The sequence below is a fragment of the Pleurodeles waltl genome, chromosome 3_2, assembly GCF_031143425.1.
Source record: "Pleurodeles waltl isolate 20211129_DDA chromosome 3_2, aPleWal1.hap1.20221129, whole genome shotgun sequence".
NCBI classification, from domain to species: domain Eukaryota; kingdom Metazoa; phylum Chordata; class Amphibia; order Caudata; family Salamandridae; genus Pleurodeles; species Pleurodeles waltl.
The window spans coordinates 67,534,032-67,552,310 of record NC_090441.1 but is presented as its reverse complement, the minus strand read 5'-3'; positions in this window follow the sequence as shown (position 1 = coordinate 67,552,310).

Genomic DNA, 18,279 nt, shown 5'->3' with positions numbered 1-18,279 from the left:
CCCACGCATCCACAGAACAACATCCGGAGGCAGATCCTTCTCCTACCTCGTGGCCAAGACCTGGGACACCCTCCCCATCCACCTACGGCAGACCAAGGACCTACTGACCTTCAGGAGACTCATCAAGACCTGGCTGTTCGAACAGTAGCAGTCCCCCCCTCAAAAGCACCTTGAGACCCTCACGGGTGAGTAGCTTGCTTTACACATACTATGATTGATTGATTGATTGAACCTGGCATCCTGATATTAACATAGGAGAACATAGGGCCAGATGTAGGTAGAAACCAATTTGCGAGTTGCAAATTGCGAGTCCTTCCGACTCGCAATTTGCAACTCGCAAATTGGTATGCAGAAAAGTGTCTCAGACACCTTCTGCGACTCGCTATGGGGTCGCAAAGACCCACCTCATAAATATTTATGAGGTGGGTCGCAGTTTGCGACCCCATAGCGAGTCTAGGCACTCAAGGGGATGGTAGCCTGCTGCAGACAGCAGACCACCATGTCCGTGACTGCTTTTAAATAAAGCAGTTTTTTTTTTCTCTTTGCAGCCCGTTTTCCTTAAAGGAAAACGAGCTGCAAATAGAAAAAAATACTGAAACCTTTTTGTACCGCGGCCAGTTGTACCTATTTGCGAGTCTGAAACACATTTTGCGAGTCGGTACCGACTCGTAATATTTGTTTCAGCATCGCGTGAGGGCATTAGCGCCTCGCAAATGGTGTTTTTCGCTGTTTGCGAGGCGCTAATGCCTTCCTACATCTGGCCCATAGTCTCCACCCTGAACTCTGAGGGGAGGCTCAAAGTAAAGGACTAGCAGGAATAAAGGTGATAATCACTTATAATGGGCACCATCATTGCCCATAACAGAATGAGCGAATATTAGGTACCCACTGATGCGACCAGCGTTAAGAACACCCAAACACAGATTGAACTCAATAATTGCGACACGTGCAGTCGTGACGCATGGGACTGCCTGTCTCCTATTATGATCTTATGGTTTTATTTCATTATGCTTTGCCTGCGCTAATGGAAGCTCTACATAGCTTAGTAACAACAACACTATTGAAATATGTACTCCCCTGTGTCCTTCTCCCCCGCCTCCTGCCAGGGACTTTTCCCCCTGTCTGTTTCCCCTATTGTGAATTGATCCGCTCAATATGAACTGCAAGTAGTGACTTGGTTGCCGATTGTATAAGTTGTTGTATTTCACATAATAAAAAAAGATATATTTTTTAAAAGTATCAAGCCTCAGTAGAGTGTCAGTGAAAAAATATTATTGGGAGCATTCACAAAGGGGAAAGGGTCCCATGGGGACCCCTTCCCGTTTGCAAATGAGTTACCATCCACTTCAATTGGATGGTAACTGCGGGTTGATTTGCGACCGCTTTCGAGGTCACAAATCAACCCTACATCGCGGTGTGACTCGCAACTAGGTAGGGAACGCCCCTTCCTATTTGCGAGTCTGAAACACATTTTGCGAGTCGGTACCGACTCGCAATATGTGTGTCAGCATCGCGTGAGGGCATTAGCGCCTCGCAAACGGCGTTTTTCGCTGTTTGCGAGGCGCTAATGCCTTCCTACATCTGGCCCATAGTCTCCACCCTGAACTCTGAGGGGAGGCCCAAAGTAAAGGACTAGCAGGAATAAGGGTGATAATCACTTATAATGGGCACCATCATTGCCCATAACAGAATGAGCGAATATTAGGTACCCACTGATGCGACCAGCGTTAAGAACACCCAAACACAGATTGAACTCAATAATTGCGACACGTGCAGTCGTGACGCATGGGACTGCCTGTCTCCTATTATGGTCTTATGGTTTTATTTCATTATGCTTTGCCTGCGCTAATGGAAGCTCTACATAGCTTAGTAACAACAACACTATTGAAATATGTACTCCCCTGTGTCCTTCTCCCCCGCCTCCTGCCAGGGACTTTTCCCCCTGTCTGTTTCCCCTATTGTGAATTGATCCGCTCAATATGAACTGCAAGTAGTGACTTGGTTGCCGATTGTAAAAGTTGTTGTATTTCACATAATAAAAAAATATATATTTTTTAAAAGTATCAAGCCTCAGTAGAGTGTCAGTTTCAGATGGCCTTGTGCTGCGAAGGAGTAGCGGCAACCAACCTGCACCTACCCTTGGCAACACCTCCCATGCAGGATACACCTATAAGAAATGAGTGCACAATGTCAGGCTGGCATACTGTTTACTCCTCTCTAGTTTACGTTTGCTGTGATGTAACTTTACAACATGTGCAACCACATACATTATGATTTGTCTGATGGACAGGTTGCCTATTACTGTTTTTGTAAACCCTGCCAGTAAAGGGAGCATATTTTGAGCATTCAAATAATTGTGGTGTCATTTTCTGTGAACATTGTGTTAATGGAGATGTCTTACTGTGGAATGTAGTGTTTTGCTCTGTGGTCCCTGCGCCATCTCCCCTCTGCTTCTTTGTTCTTCTCTGGTGGTTGATAAGCCGGGGGACTACCATCCTCCTCCTCTGATTCTGAATAAGACACTGCTCTGTTTAGGCCTCTCCTGCAGGCAGTGTTGTAATGATCGTACAGGCAGTTTCTGGTCTGTATTGCAAGGCTCCACCACTATTATGACGGCAGTGGAATCGGGATTTCAGGAGTCCAAATGTGCTCTCAATCACAGTCCTGATGCGACAATGTGCGGTGTTGTATCACCTTTCATTTGGGGTTGCTGGAGAGAACAGCAAATGCACTGTCTCCTATAATACACATATCGATGTGAGTGAACTTACATTTAGTGCAGATTGGGCACTTACATATCGGCACTTACAATATGTGTCAGTACCTAGTAACTATCTGTCATCAAACTCCCCACTTTCCAGTCATCTACATATTTTGCTGTGCCTGAACATGAATGAGTCATGTGTACTCCCTGGATATTGTGATTCAATGTCAGTGATTATGGTATGGGCAGTGCAAACCACAAGTATGTTGAGGACATGGGTAATTGTGTTCCATCTATGTACCCTATCACCTGGAGAAAATTAGCAATGTGGTAAAATTGCAATTTTGTCATACGCATTTCCTCATCATTCCGGGGCATGTATATGTGGTGGTAGATACTGCAAGTCATGGCATCAAGGCTAGAGCACAAGTAATGAGAGAGAGCACTTTGCGACACCCCACCTGCAAGAGCTACCACATCCTAATAACTACCAGTGGCTAATAGGTGTAACAAGCATAGGACCTGGACATGGGTGAGAATGGAGTTGCTGGCAGAGTACTACTTTCTAGGTGCGGCTTTAAGAGGTCAACTAAATCTAATATCACAGTGCTACTTAGCCTGTATTTGTCATACATCTCTTCCACAGCTTGGTCAACAAAGGTCAGCCTGATTCTGAATATCCGCTTCTGTCTCCACCTGCGCCTCTGCTGAGCAGGCAGAATTCACATCCTCCTCACTATCACATAGAGTGCAACCATTTTGCACACCTTGGCGCATTCTGGGCCTGCATTTACAGTTTGCACCCATTTACCACCTGGTTTGAATTGGTTGTAAACTGCATGTTCAAATGGGTGAAATAGCAACAATTTGCTATTTGCGACTGCATTATACATACAAATTGCAAGTCAGTATTTTCGATTTCCTACTTGCAATTTGGAGTCGCAATGTTTTGCGAGTCGCAATTCAGAGGCATCACAATTTTGGGTTAGCGAATGGGTTTCGTACATTGCGTGTGGCCCATTTTACATTTGCTAACCCATTTGCAACTCGCAAAACGGTCGTACATCTAGCCCGCAGACATAGTTTTGAGAAACTATGCACTTATGTAATTGTCATAAATATGTCAACTCATCAGGCACTCAAGACTTTTTATAAGGTATTGGAGTTCTCTGGTCCTGATGCGTATTATTAGACTAATTGTGTGCTGTATAAAAAGCAAACAGAAATAAACGTTTTCAGACATATAAAAATAGAAAAAAATAAGATGCCATTTTAAGTCGTTTGAAATCAAATGCATCCCAACAACATTAAGTAGGTTAATTGAGTTCAGAATTTACTCAGAAGAAACAGCACTGAGTAAAGACATGATGCTGTTTATATTTCATGTTTTGGTGTTAATGCTAGGATACGAGTATATCTCCCCATTTAACACATTTTCTTGAAGGACGCACACTGGAGAAAGCGCACCCCCGCGGGGATGATATGATTTCCTGTAATGAAAGGGTTTCCCCCTTTAACTTATGCCACCCCAGCCACCCTGCATATAGTGAGCAACACTTTTATGGTTAGAATTAATCTCATGCACCACACATGCAATCTTTGATAAAGTGCCCCAAAAATACCAGTGTTGTAATAACTTAATGCACCCAACTCAAAATACACGTGTATTCAGCCCTGGAACAGAGAAATTTACATGGAGCACTGTTTACTGTATTTACAGGTAAGGCTTATTCCACCAAGAAAAAAAAGTTGTCACATTTATCCTCCAGCTCTTCTCCCCACCAATCACTTCTGCCCACCCTTCTGCATTCACTTTATCTTCGCCTGTAAATCCTCCTTTAAGGTTTATAACGCACTTTCTCCTACACCTTGGGCCAGATGTAGGTACAAAAAAATTAGCGACTCGCAATTTGCGAGCATGTGCAACTCGCAAATTGCGTGTCGCTAATAGGAATGCAGGTACAATTTCCGTGGAAAAATTGCGACTCGCACCCGGAGTCGCAACGCAGATAGCGAGTCCGCTGTCTGCAAGGTCGCTGTTTGCGATCTTTTTGGGAAGGCAGCCCTCAATGTGCCAGACTCAACAAAAAAACAACTCTGGCTGGATATTCAGGAAAAGGTGAACTCCCTGGGGGTCAGCCACAGGAGTGTGGATGAGATCAAGAAGAGGTGGTATGACCTCCGCTCCCGGACCAAGGAGAGGGTGGCAGAAAGGCTCCGGGAGATGAGAGGCACAGGAGGGGGACCATCATCCGTACCACCACCCACACCCCTGGAGGAAAGGGTGGAGGAGACCCTGGAGCAGGAGGCAGTTACAGGATTCGGAGATCTGGACACCTCTGAGCCCACAACATCAACCGGTGAGTACCATGTGATATGCCTGTACCCCCATCAATGCCATATTCCCACCCACCATGTACACAGGGGCATGCACAACCAAGATAGCTCCATTTCAGGGTAGCAAACACCAGAATGATGGATTATGGGCAATGTAGTCAAGTAGGCAGTCAATAGGCAAATGTTTATTAGGAAGTGTGCAACAGATAGTAGACACTGACAGTCTGTTCCCCATGTCCCACAGGTCTCCCACAAGACACCACCACCAGCCACAGCAGCCAGGTGCCAACAGTCAGCCAGCCCCATGAGGAAAGCACAGGAGTTGCCACCACTCCCACCTGCACCACCAACACCATCCCCTTGATTACTACAACTGCTGCAACAGTGGTTCCGGAGGCTGCGCCAGCAACAGCCAGGAGTGCCACGGTACAGCTCACAGGGCATCCACCGCTGCGCAGGCGACGCAGGTTGAGGAGAGCAGGGCTGCAGGCTGAGTCCGGGTGTCCATCCACCACCATGACCGAGGCACAACTGCTACGTGGTCAGCGCCTGCAGAACCAAATGTTAGGGAGAATTAGTGGGGTTCTGCACCGCTTTGTAAGGAGCAATGAGACCAGCATGCAGCAGCTCCATGCACAATTGGACATCATAGGAAACAACACTGGGGACCTAGCCCTGTCCATGCGGGAACTGGTGGCTGGACTACTGTCACAGAGCGAGGGTGGGCGGCGCAGGGACAACCAGCTGCTCCAGAGGCTGGACAGGATGGCCTCATCAATTTGCAGACTGGCAGTCAACACCAGTGGGCTGTCAAGAAGGACAGTCGGCCTCCAAGTGGAAATGGGCCACTTTGCAGGGGATGTGGCAAGAGGCCTGGGCCGGATCACCTATGTGATCGATCTAATGGAGGCACGGCATGTGTCCAGGTGTACAGGGGACACCCCACAGGACAGCGAAGAGGGCTCCACTGTGAGCAGTGTCTCTGCTGGTGACACCAAGGTGCTCCGGAGTGGGAGTACCAGGCAGAGCACTGCAGAACAACCTGGGACCAGCCAGGCTGGCAGAGGCCGCCGTAGGTCATAGACTAAACCCTGTCCCTGATGTTGGGGCACATGACGGCAATGTGCCCCATGCATGGTTGGCTTTTTGAAGTCCCTGAACAGTTTGTCATTGTAAATAGTTCAATTTCTGCACATATTAAATAGTTTTTTTGTTCCACTTAACAAATGGAGTTTTTGGTCAATAGGTGAGTATGGTTGAAGTTGACACGTACCTTCCAAAGTATTGGGTTGCGATGTGTTGCCGTCTTAGTCTGCCTTGATTTGCGATGCTCCGATCCCCATGATGGCGATGTGGTTGCTCCTGCTCTTCATCCTCAGAATCTGGGTCTGCAGGGGTAAGAGGTAGCCCGCATCGGGTGGCAATATTGTGCAGGATGGCGCATGCAACAACAATTTTGAATGCTGTGATGGGGGTATACTGGAGGGCACCTCCACTTTGGTGGAGACATCTGAACCGTGCTTTCAGCAATCCGAAGGTGCGTTCAATCAGGTTCCTGGTCCTCTTATGTGCACTGTTGTATCGCCTCTCACATTCATTGCTGGGTGTTAAGAACGGAGTCAGTATCCACGGCCGTAGTGCATATGCACTGTCACCTGTTGGGCACAAACAGTACACTGTTAGAAAGTCCTGGTTGGTGTGCACATTGATCTGTGTGTATGTCTACGAGGTGTATGCAGCTCTACCTAGGAGGTATCCGTCTCCAAACTCCCCACGTTCCAGGCGTTGGTGTATCCCACTGTGCCTAAAAATGTAGGAGTCATGGGTACTGCCTGGAAATTTTGCGACAATGTCAGTGATGACATAATGGGCATCACAAACAACCTGAATATTGAGTGAGTGGGTACACTTTCTGTTGCGGAAAAGATATTCCAGGTTTGCAGGGGGGCATATTTGAATATGTGTCCCATCTACACACCCAATGACATGGGGAAAGTTGGCAATGCGGTAAAAGTCCAGCTTGGTGCTGTTAATTTCTGCCTCATTCCTGGGTAGGTATATGAAGTGAGACATGTGTGTGAGTATGGCATCTAGGAATGCCCTGAGGAACCTTGATAGTGCACTTTGAGATACCCCACCTGCCACAGCAATGACCCCCTGATAGCTCCCCAAGGCCAAGAGGTGCAGTGAGCATAGCACTTGCACATGCGTAGGGATGGCGCAGCCGCGCAGAGTCTGGCGTTCTAGCTGTGGTTTGAGTAATTCAATTAATTCAAGTATAGCTGCGCTGCTAAGTCGGTATTTGTCGTAGATCTCTTCCTCAGTTTGCTGAAAAAGAGTCTGCCTTGTTCTGTAAATCTTCTCCTGTCTCTGGCTCCTCCTCCTCCTCTGCTGGGCTGCGTGGACTCTCCTCCTCACTGCTATCAGGTATATCTCCGCCATCTTGAGTAACCCAGATGCCTTCTGGGTCTCCTTTTCTACTTTGGTAATGATTACCACCTGCTCTGAGTTAGTGGTAAATGGGACATGCTAACTGGGCTTTTTGCGACTAGTCGCAATTTGCGAGTTGCAATTGCATATAGTTTGCGACTCGCAAATTGCGACTTCCTGTTTGCGGGTCGCAAAATGGGGTCCCAAATTTTGCGAATCGGTAACGGCTCGCATCGCTTTTTGCAAGTCGGAAATGGGGTTTTTGCATCCCATTTCCGATTTTGCGCAGTCGCAAATAGCGATTCGGGCCATTTGCGACTCGCAAACCTTTGCTACATCTGGCCCCTTGTCCTTACCTTCTACACTCTCCAGAACACAGATAACACCACCCTTACCATTCTCTTCATCCTTTCATCACTCTCCTACTCCTACCCTTTCTATGAATTCGCCCCTCCTTGCTCATACAGCCTATCATCATTTGACCACACATACCCTCTCTCTCTCCTTCAAACACCCACTCTTCAAATCCAAGCTTCGCCTTCCCCTCCTAACCATGTAATGTCACTCCCCATCCAGCATTGACTCTGAAAGGACTCTTCCCCTTTCACAGGTGACATAACAAAGGCCCCTTCAGCCCCTGCGGTGCAGGGGGACCCCAACTCTTCAAGGGATCCTCATTCAGCCCCAGGCTAATGAATACCTGTGAGATTTGGGATACTCTGGAATCGTTCGCACGCCACTGCCTTCCACCTCAAGTGAGTACCTCACATACTAAATTGGACCTTATGCCTCATGAAAGCAAGCTGGTTGTACAACAACCATATTAATGTCTACAACCTTCTGTCAACGATCTGCCATCACTGAAATTTCGGTAACCAGCGACTCCAGACCAATCCCTTTGATGCCACACCTGCAAACTACAAAATTCTAATGAGTAATTTTACCACTAACAAGAGCGGAGAAGGCGGCAGGCACAGAACCTCAAAACGTCCAAAATAAATCCATTCTAAAGTATATTGGTTTAGAATTCAAATCACTGCTTGTCCTATGGTTTCTTACACCCTCCTCATTTCATTATTCCACTTATCCCGGGACCTCCCCCTGGCAGTCCCCCACACTCCTGACCTAAGAGACTTGGGGACAGATGTACGAGGGTTGAAGTCTGCGATTACCAATTAGCAAATGTTTGTGATGAGTGATTTGGCAATCACAAACACCCATGTTCGAAAATGTGCTTTATACTTTTTGCAATTCCCAGTAGGTCGGGAATAATAATATTCATGAGGTAGGTCTCACTTAGCGACCCATTGGGAATCACAATTATCAGCAGACCGCCATGTTTGTGATTACTTTTAAATAAAGCAATGCTTTTTTTAAATGCAACCTGTTTTCCTTAAAAGAAAACGGGGTGTATTTCAAAAAGAAAAATAACAAGTTTTTCATTTCACTTTTTAAGAGAAGGCATTGGTCCAGAGGATCACTGCCTGCTCCTAAAAATATTTTTACAACCATTCCCAAAGGGGAAGAGGTCCCTTGGGGACCTTTCCCATTTGCGATTGGGTTACCACCTACTTGGAATAGGTGGTAGAATGCGAATGTTTTATGAACTCATCTGAGTCACAAAACATTCACTCATACAACTGAGATTTGGTATTAGGTAGGGATGCCCTAATCACGCCCCTTCCTTATACCGACTCGCAAACCCAATTTGCGATTCGGTAATAGGTTACTGAATTGCAAATTGGGCCTTTGTACCGCAAAAGATGCCTTTTTTTATTCGCAAGTGGCCCGCTTCTGTGAATCGGGCTGTTTGTGGATGAAAAACAAGTTTGTACAACTGGCCCTAGGTCTCGAAGATCACACTAAAATATCTCAATCTCCGTATAATGGGGGACTACTGGGCCTGGTTTCACAAAATGAAATTGCTCATCTCAGATGTCTACTGTCCCACAAGGAATCATTGAATTTAGTCAAATGTCCCTTGGTTGTACCCATACAGCTGGGCATACAATGGATGCGATATTTGCCCCTCACAACTTGATGACATTTGTCAGCTAATATCATGCGACTTGGATTGATCACAACATAAATCAGATCAATGTCCAAAAAACCAGCCCAACAGACATATCGGCAGCCACCACACCAAACACACCCACTAGACCTTGGAAGCAACTGGACAGTGCCACTTTCTATGTTAATTTAATGTTCCCTCAGGTTCCATCTTTGGCTAAAATCTATCATCGACAACATCAGCCCAAAAAATGCCAGAACATCCTCTTTCAGAATAGGGCAAAGCTGGCTTTATGACTCCATACGTGAAGTCCATGAAATCAAACAAAACATCTCAGGAAAGAAAATTGAAAAATACAATAACACTTCACAGTCTACAAAGTTGCAAACAGGAAGATGAAAAGGCTCAATTGCTTCATGGAATTCAAGAAGAAACATGTACCACGAAGGAACTTCACACGATAATTGCTGAATGGCGATTCTCATATTGTAATGTATAGAGAATCAAGATTTTATTAAAGGCACGGAGGCTAACATTATGCATTAAACCCTTAATGCCACTCCCGCAGCACCTTTAAAGAACTTTGCAACAAACAAAAACACTAGAATCAGAACCCACTAGTACACAAATATCCTCTTCATAGAACATTCTTCCTCTTTTAATGCAGCTGAACTTCTTCACTTCTCTGTCTCCCCTGCAAAAAAGAATCCTCCATCATTCGCTCCAAAACTGCTCCTTCCAAGTTAATCTACAGGAAAAAAAATCTACTCATCATCACCAACATCCCATTTTAGAATATTTTTTCTAAATAGTAAAATACAGAACAAAATCTTGCAACATTTCTTTAAATAAACCTATAATACATCAAGTAACCTTTACTCTTTTCCTTTTTTTCTTGTCTTTTTTTGTACTGCTGAGGCAAGCGGGATAATGTTAGCCTCTGTGTCTTTAATGAAACTTTGATTCTCTATTCATTACACTACGAGAATCGCCATTTAGTTTCAAGACTGGAGGCTCCCATTACGCGTGTTGAAAGTCCTTCAGCACTACATTCGACACATACTTTATTGGCATGAAATAATGCTTGGCAAAAGTAGTAACATTCAGCCAATCAGCTGCCCTTAAAATTTCCTCCAGTCGACTCCCAGATGAATACAAATCTTAGTCGCAATAGCCCCTCTAACAGAATGGGACTTGAACACTGATACATCAATTCCTGCTTCCTTCATGACATTTTTTACCCAACCTGATAATGTCGCTGTACTTACCATACCATAAGGTTTCAGATAAGATATCCATAATTGACTCTCTCCATGTTTTCTATTTTCTAAAACTCTGTTCTCATATTCAGTCATGCAATCCATCAAACACAATTTCTTGTCATCTTTGAAAATTGCATAGAAAATACTCTTTGGCATAGGGGGTCATTACAACATTGGCGGTAAAAGCCGCTTACCGCCGTGCAGAAGACCGCCAACACACCACCGCGGCCACGGAATACCGCCACTGCCATTATGACCCACAGCTCGGAATCCGCCAAAATTTAGACACCCACACAAGTCCGCCACACCAAAGGTCAGTGATAAACTGGCGAAAACAAAACCTCCACTGTCACGCCAACAGGAATACGTCCACACTATCACAACCCACGAATCCAAGCAGCGGTCTTTCAACCGCGATATTCCCTTGGCGGTACACACCGCCGCGCTCAAAATACACACACTCTTACAAAACACATCCACATTGGACAATTCCAAATACACACACCTGATACACATACACACACAACTCCCACACATCCAATACAATATAAATCACCCACCCACATCACCCACAAACCCTTACAACAACAATTGCGACTGAAGGCCAGAGAGAGACACCACCAGAAAGAACAATAGCATCCCCAGGCACTCAACACCATCACTCACACAACATTCACACACCTCACACAACACACCTCTTAATATCACCCCACACATCACAACACACACCACCCCACACATCACCCACACCACCCCATGGCACCGCAAGGACACCCCAGGTTTTCTGAGGAGGAGCTCAGGGTCATGGTGGAGGAAATCATCCGGGTAGAGCCACAGCTATTCGGATCACAGGTGCAGCACACCACCATAGCTAGGAAGATGGAGCTATGGTGGAGAATCGTGGACAGGGTCAACGCAGTGGGACAGCACCCAAGAACTAGGGATGACAATCGGAAGAGGTGGAACGACCTACGGGGAAAATGCGTTCCTTGGTCTCTAGACACCAGATTGCGGTTCAGAGTATTGGCGGCGGACCCCCACCTCCTCCCCCAGAACGCACAACATGGAAGGAGAAGGTCTTGGTTATACTGCATCCTGAGGGCCTCGCAGGAGTAGCTGGAGGAATGGACGCTGGTAAGTCAAATGTTAACTATTACATCCCCCACCCTACCTGCATGCTATCACATACCCCCACCCTCGCCCTCACCCCCATCACTCTAACTCCTCACATATGTCCCAATATCACAAACCACACATCCCAAACCCAAGCCCTGCATGTAACACCAAAGCATGGACACCCATCACCAAAGAATGTCCACTGCATATACCCATACACCCCCTTATACCATTATCACACAAGGTCCCACTCAAGAATGCAAGCACTGGGCTACAGGGTTACCCACCCATTGCACACCATGGCGCACACAGATGCAATAATCATGCTTTTACACCCCTGTAGGACCCATACCCAACGTCACTGGACAGGAGGGTCCAGACATGTCCACTCCACCCACAGAAGAGGCCCACAGTGATGACAGCAGCTCTGTCCAACTGGATCTGGATGACCAGCCCGGCCCATCTGGGACCTCGGGACAGTCGGTTCCCCTCACACTGGCACAGGCCACTACAGAGCTTCCCCACTCTGGAAACACCAGCACAGCACCCACCCAGCGGGCCCATATCTCTGTCCCCAGGACACGTCAAGCAGCAGTGTGTCCACCACTACAGGGAACCCAGGCTAACCCACCACCCCAACAACACCAGGGACATGGGGGCAGTGGTAGTGGGTACACGGTTCAGGGGACAGAGGCCCAGGGAAACAGGGGAACTGGGAGGGCTGCTGTGCAACAGGGGGAGGACAGGCCCAGGGAACCCACTCTCCACGAGGCCCTCTCCAACATCATGGGAGCATACCACCATTCCCAGGAGACGATGGCAACGGTACTGGCCAAGTTTCAGGAGACCCAGCGGCTGCAGGAGGAACAGTATTTGGGGTTCAGGGAGGAACTCAAATCCATCAATTCCACCCTGGGCACCATTGTAGGGGTGCTAAAGGAACTCGTCAACACCAGGAGGGACACTGTGGCACCACAAGGGGCCCCTGACACTAGCCTGGATGATGAACTGCCCACCACCTCCGCCGGCGTTAGTGGACAGGAGGCACCGCCACAGGACCACGACTCCAGCACCCCACCCCCTGCAGATGGAGAACCACCCGCAAGCGGTCCCTGAGATCCAGGACAAAGACAGAGAACAATGCCAAGACCCCCGCCAAGAAATGAGACCAGCCTGATTGTCATCCTTTTGTCCCACTTTGTCACCCTGTCCATACTTAAACTGCCCCAGCTCCACTTCCTATGCTACTTTGGCCAATGCACCTGTGAGACTAAAAGACTGGACTCTGCCATGGACATTCCTCCACCATCACCCATGACCATTTTACAACCCCATCCAAAATTTAGCACTTAAATAAACACCCTTGAATCACAGAACATTCTGGAGTCAGTCTGTGCTTTCACAAATGTGTATTTGCAATAACTGAGGAAAATAGCAATGTCCATTCTATTGTCAGCATAGCTATGTCACACAGCTCTAGTCCATGAGGTAACATAGCAGAGGTCACACAGTGGGACCCACATCTGTAAAATTGAAAGGGAAAATGACAACTCAGGGTCCATACACTAGGTGAAAGTGACAGACAGATGAGAGTTAGAACAATTAGATCAGATGTAGCAGGCAGTGTTGTCTTCTTACCTGTGTCTCACTGGAAGTATTGCTGGATTACCGTGTTCCTGTTGTCTATGTCCTCTTCTTCTGCTTCCTCGTCTTCTCTGTCCACAGGATCCACAGCTGCCACAACACCTCTGTCTGGACCATCCTCCTGCAGAAAAGGCACCTGTCGTCGCAAAGCCAAGTTGTGAAGCATCCAGCAGGCCACGATGATCTGGCACACCTTTTTGGTGAGTAGAATAGGGAACCACCTGTCATATGGAGGCACCGGAACCTGGCCTTCAGGAGGCCGAAGGTCCTCTCTATAACCCTCCTAGTTCGCCCATGGGCCTCATTGTAGCGTTCCTCTGCCCTTGTCCTGGGATTCGTCACTAGGGTCAGTAGCCATGACAGGTTGGGGTAACCAGAGTCACCTGCAAATGGTGAGGGACAACTGTTAGACACACCCTAACTCTTAGTGACATCCCCAGACCCAGACACCTAGTCACACTGTATTGGGTCCATGTCCTCACCTAATAGCCACACACGGTGCCTCCGGAGTTGCCCCATCACATAAGGGATGCTGCAATTCCTCAGAATGTAAGCGTCATGTACTGAGCCAGGAAATTTGGCATTCACATGGGAGATGTACTGGTCTGCCAAACACACCATCTGCACATTCATAGAATGGTAACTCTTCCGGTTTCTGTACACCTGTTCACTCCTGCGGGGGGGGGACCAAGGCCACATGTGTCCCATCAATGGCACCTATGATGTTGGGGATATGTCCCAAGGCATAGAAGTCACCTTTCACTGTAGGCAAATCCTCCACCTGAGGGAAAACGATGTAGCTCCGCATGTGTTTCAGCAGGGCAGACAACACTCTGGCCAACACGTTGGAAAACATAGGCTGGGACATCCCTGAAGCTATGGCCACTGTTGTTTGAAAAGACCCACTTGCTGGGAAATGGAGTACTGACAGCACCTGCACTTGAGGGGGGATTCCTGTGGGATGGCGGATAGCTGACATCAGGTCTGGCTCCAACTGGGCACACAGTTCCAGGATTGTGGTACGATCAAGTCTGTAGGTGATGATTACATGTCGCTGCTCCATTGTCGACAGGTCCACCAGCGGTCTGTACACCGGAGGATGCCGCCATCTCCTCACCTGCCCCAGCGGACCTGCTCATGGAGGAGAACAGCGAGCAGAGAGTCAACCAACTCTGAGGTACGTAAACACAACTTAATCGTAAAATGTTTTCAAATCGACATATGGCTGGATTAGTGTTTAAGCAAGGCCTAGACATGTGTGACGCAGTCAAAATTAATGCCATGTGGCCCCCTGAAATGGCGGCTGCCTGACCTGTAATGTGGGACAAGGGGATATGAGGTAACTGCGCTGGCGTTGTACACCGTCGCGGTAGGCGGTCAAAGACCGCGGCGCAATCCTGCATTGGTTAACATTGGACCCTATGGGTCCCAGGAGCCAATGACGATGTACGCCGGCAGTGACGGTACGCACCGCCATGGACGTCACCGACATTTTCTCTCTGTTCACTCACTTGGTACCTGATCTTCGACAGGAGAGGACCTACATTGCAAGTGCTGCTGTGACCTCAGTCTGGAAGAGACAATGGCTTGTGTGTCTGGGGAAAAGGCCCCTGCCTTCAGCATGTAGGAGTTGGAGAAACTAGTGGATGGGGTCCTCCCCCAGTACACGCTACTCTACGGTCCTCCAGACAAACAGGTGAGTACACTCTGAGCATGCTGTGAGAATGGCTGCTTGGAGTGGTGTGGATGACAGATGGGTGGGAGAATGTGGCGTGCATGAAACAACGGTGAGTGCATGTGCGTCATGGCAAGGGTAGGGATGCGGGCCAATGACTGTGATGGTGCGGACGGATATATATTCTCCTTTTCCCCTGTACTATTCCTGTAGGTCAGCGCCCACCAAAAGAAGGATATTTGGCGTGCCATCGCCAAGGAAGTCCAGACCCTGGGGATCTACCACAGACCGAGTACCCAGTGCCGGAAAAGATGGGAGGACATTCGTCGCTGGAGCAAGAAGACGGCGGAGGCCCAGCTGGGGATGGCCTCCCAACGTGGGAGGGGTGCCCGTCGCACCATGACCCCCCTAATGTTCTGGATCCTGGCGGTGGCGGACCCGGAGTTAGATGGGCGCTTGAGGGCATCACATCAGCCACAAAGGGGTGAGTACACTCTCATTCAGATGATTCAGCGCGCATTGTAGTTGTCTGGGTGGGGGAGGTGGGCTGTGGGTTCACCTAGGCCAGGGCGAGTTTAGTAGGCAAGGTCCCTTCGTAAGGCAAGCCCTGTGGCACCCCACCCCACCTGTGTACAGAGCCAACTACACCTAGTCAGGCTCCTGTGACTTCCATGTGTGCAGCAATCGGCCTTAGCCTTGTAACCCATGTCCCTGTAATTGATTAGGAAACTCAAAGTGCATGGCGTCGTGCAGGGGGCTTCTGTGTCTGTAGTGTCCGCCAACGGTAGCTGTATTGCATGCACTCAACATGTCTTTCTTCTGTATCCCCCCCTTTTTGTGGTCTCCCTGTGCTTGTGTGCATTAGCATCATCAGGCGGAGGCACCGGAGCAGGAGGGAGCTGCATCCCACATGGCCCTGGAGGGCGACACAACGGAGTCTGAAGCCACCAGTGGGACGGCGGGTGAGGGGAGCTCCCCGGCGGGGACAGGAGCAGACACCAGCGAAACTGACTCCTCCTCTGATGGGAGCTCCCTTGCGGTGGCGGGCCCCTCTGTGCCCACGCATCTACAGGAAGAGCCGCCACCCCCCCTACCAGCACCGTCCTCCCAGCAGCCCCTCAGCGTTTGCCACGTGGCCGCTCACCCAGGAGGGTGGGCATCTCCTTTGCCCCAGGCACCTCAACCCTTGCCCCTGTCACCCCTGCTGCCCTCAGTGAGGAGGCCATTGACCTCCTCAGGTCCCTCACTGTTGGGCAGTCTACTATTTTGAATGCCATCCAGGGTGTAGAGAGGCAGTTGCAACAGACCAATGCATACCTGGAGGGCATTCATTCTGGTCAGGCAGCCCATCAGTGAGCTTTTAAGACTCTGGCCTCAGCACTGATGGCAGCCATTTTCCCTGTCTCTAGCCTCCCCCTCCAACTTCCTCCACCCAGACCCAAACCCCTGTACCTCAGCCTATCCCAAGCACACCATCAGACCAGCATGCACACACGTCAACACACAAGGGAAGCTCAAGCAAACATAAGCACCACACATCCCACATGCACTCAAGCAAGCATCATACACATGCAGACATACCAACAGCCACTGCCTCCACTGTGTCCCCCTCCTCCTCGTCTTCCTCCTCCCTCCCAGTCTCATCTCCACTCACACCTGCATGCACTACATCGTCAGCCACTACCTCCATCACCAGCACACCCACCACCACACCCCGCTCACTTGCACTCACCACCCCACTACCATTCACACATCCCCTGTGTCCTCTCCCAGTGTGTCTGTGAGCCCACCTCCCAAGGTACACAAACGCAGCCACACACCCACCCAACAGCCATCCACCTCACGCCAGCCTCCAGCCCATGCACCTTCACCCAAAGTCAGCAAATGTACACCTCCTACAACCACTACCTCTTCCTCCACTCCCAAACCCCCTCCATCTACCCGTCCCAGTGTGTCCAAAAAACTTTTCCTGTCCATCCTTGACCTCTTCCCCTCACCTCCCCCACCCTATCAGTCTCCTAGGGCACACCTCTCCAGGTCCCAACCCAGCGCCTCAGCCACAACATCAGCGGGAACAGTGGTGCCAGTAGAAATCGGCTTCTGGAGTGCGCCAGGCAGCAGGGCAGCCAGTGTGCCAAGGAGCCAGAGCACGGACAGTCCCCCACCTCAAAGGAAAAAAAGTTGCCAGTGCCCGGCGGGAGAGAGGAATTCTTTTTTCCACCAAAGCCGCTCCCAGGGGTACAGTTGGGAGTGTGGAGCCAGCTGCGCCACCATCCAAGGTGGGGAAGGGGCACAGTAAAACAGGCAAGTCTGGGAAAACCTGCACAGTGGACAAGACCGCTACAAGCACCGCTGCCAAGGACTCCGCCGCCACAAGCACCGCTGCCAAGGACACCACCGCTGCCAAGGACACCGCCCCCACCAGCACCGCTGAACAGGACACTGCCGCCACCATCACCGCTGAACAGGGCACCCCCGCCACCAGCACCGCTGCCAAGGACACCGCCGCCACTAGCACCGCTGGTAAGGACACTGCCGCTACCAGCACTGCTGAACAGGACACCGCCGCCACCAGCACTGCTGAACAGGACACCGCCGCCACCAGCACCGCTGCTAAGGACACCGCTGCAAAAAGCTCCGCTGAACAGGACACCACTGCCACCAGCACCGCTGAACAGGACACCGCCGCCACCAGCACCGCTGCCAAGGACACCGCCGCCACCAGCACCGCTGAACAGGACACCGCCGCCACCAGCACCGCTGCCAAGGACACCACTGCAACAAGCACCGCAGGCCAGTGAGTGCCAAAGATTCCGACGCTACTGAGGCCGCCACGAGCAGGATGAAGCATTCTGGGCACAAAGCCCCCTCCAGAACCAGTGGAGATTCACATCCACTACCTCAGTCCTTGGCAGGATGAAGCACTCTGGGCAAAAAGCCCCCTCCAGAATCAGTGGAGAAAGGCATCCACTACCTCAGTCCTTGGCAGTATGAAGCACTCAGGGCACAAAGCCCCCTCCAGAACCAGTGGAGATTCACATCCACTACCTCAGTCCTTGGCAGTATGAAGCACTCTGGGCACAAAGCCCCCTCCAGAACC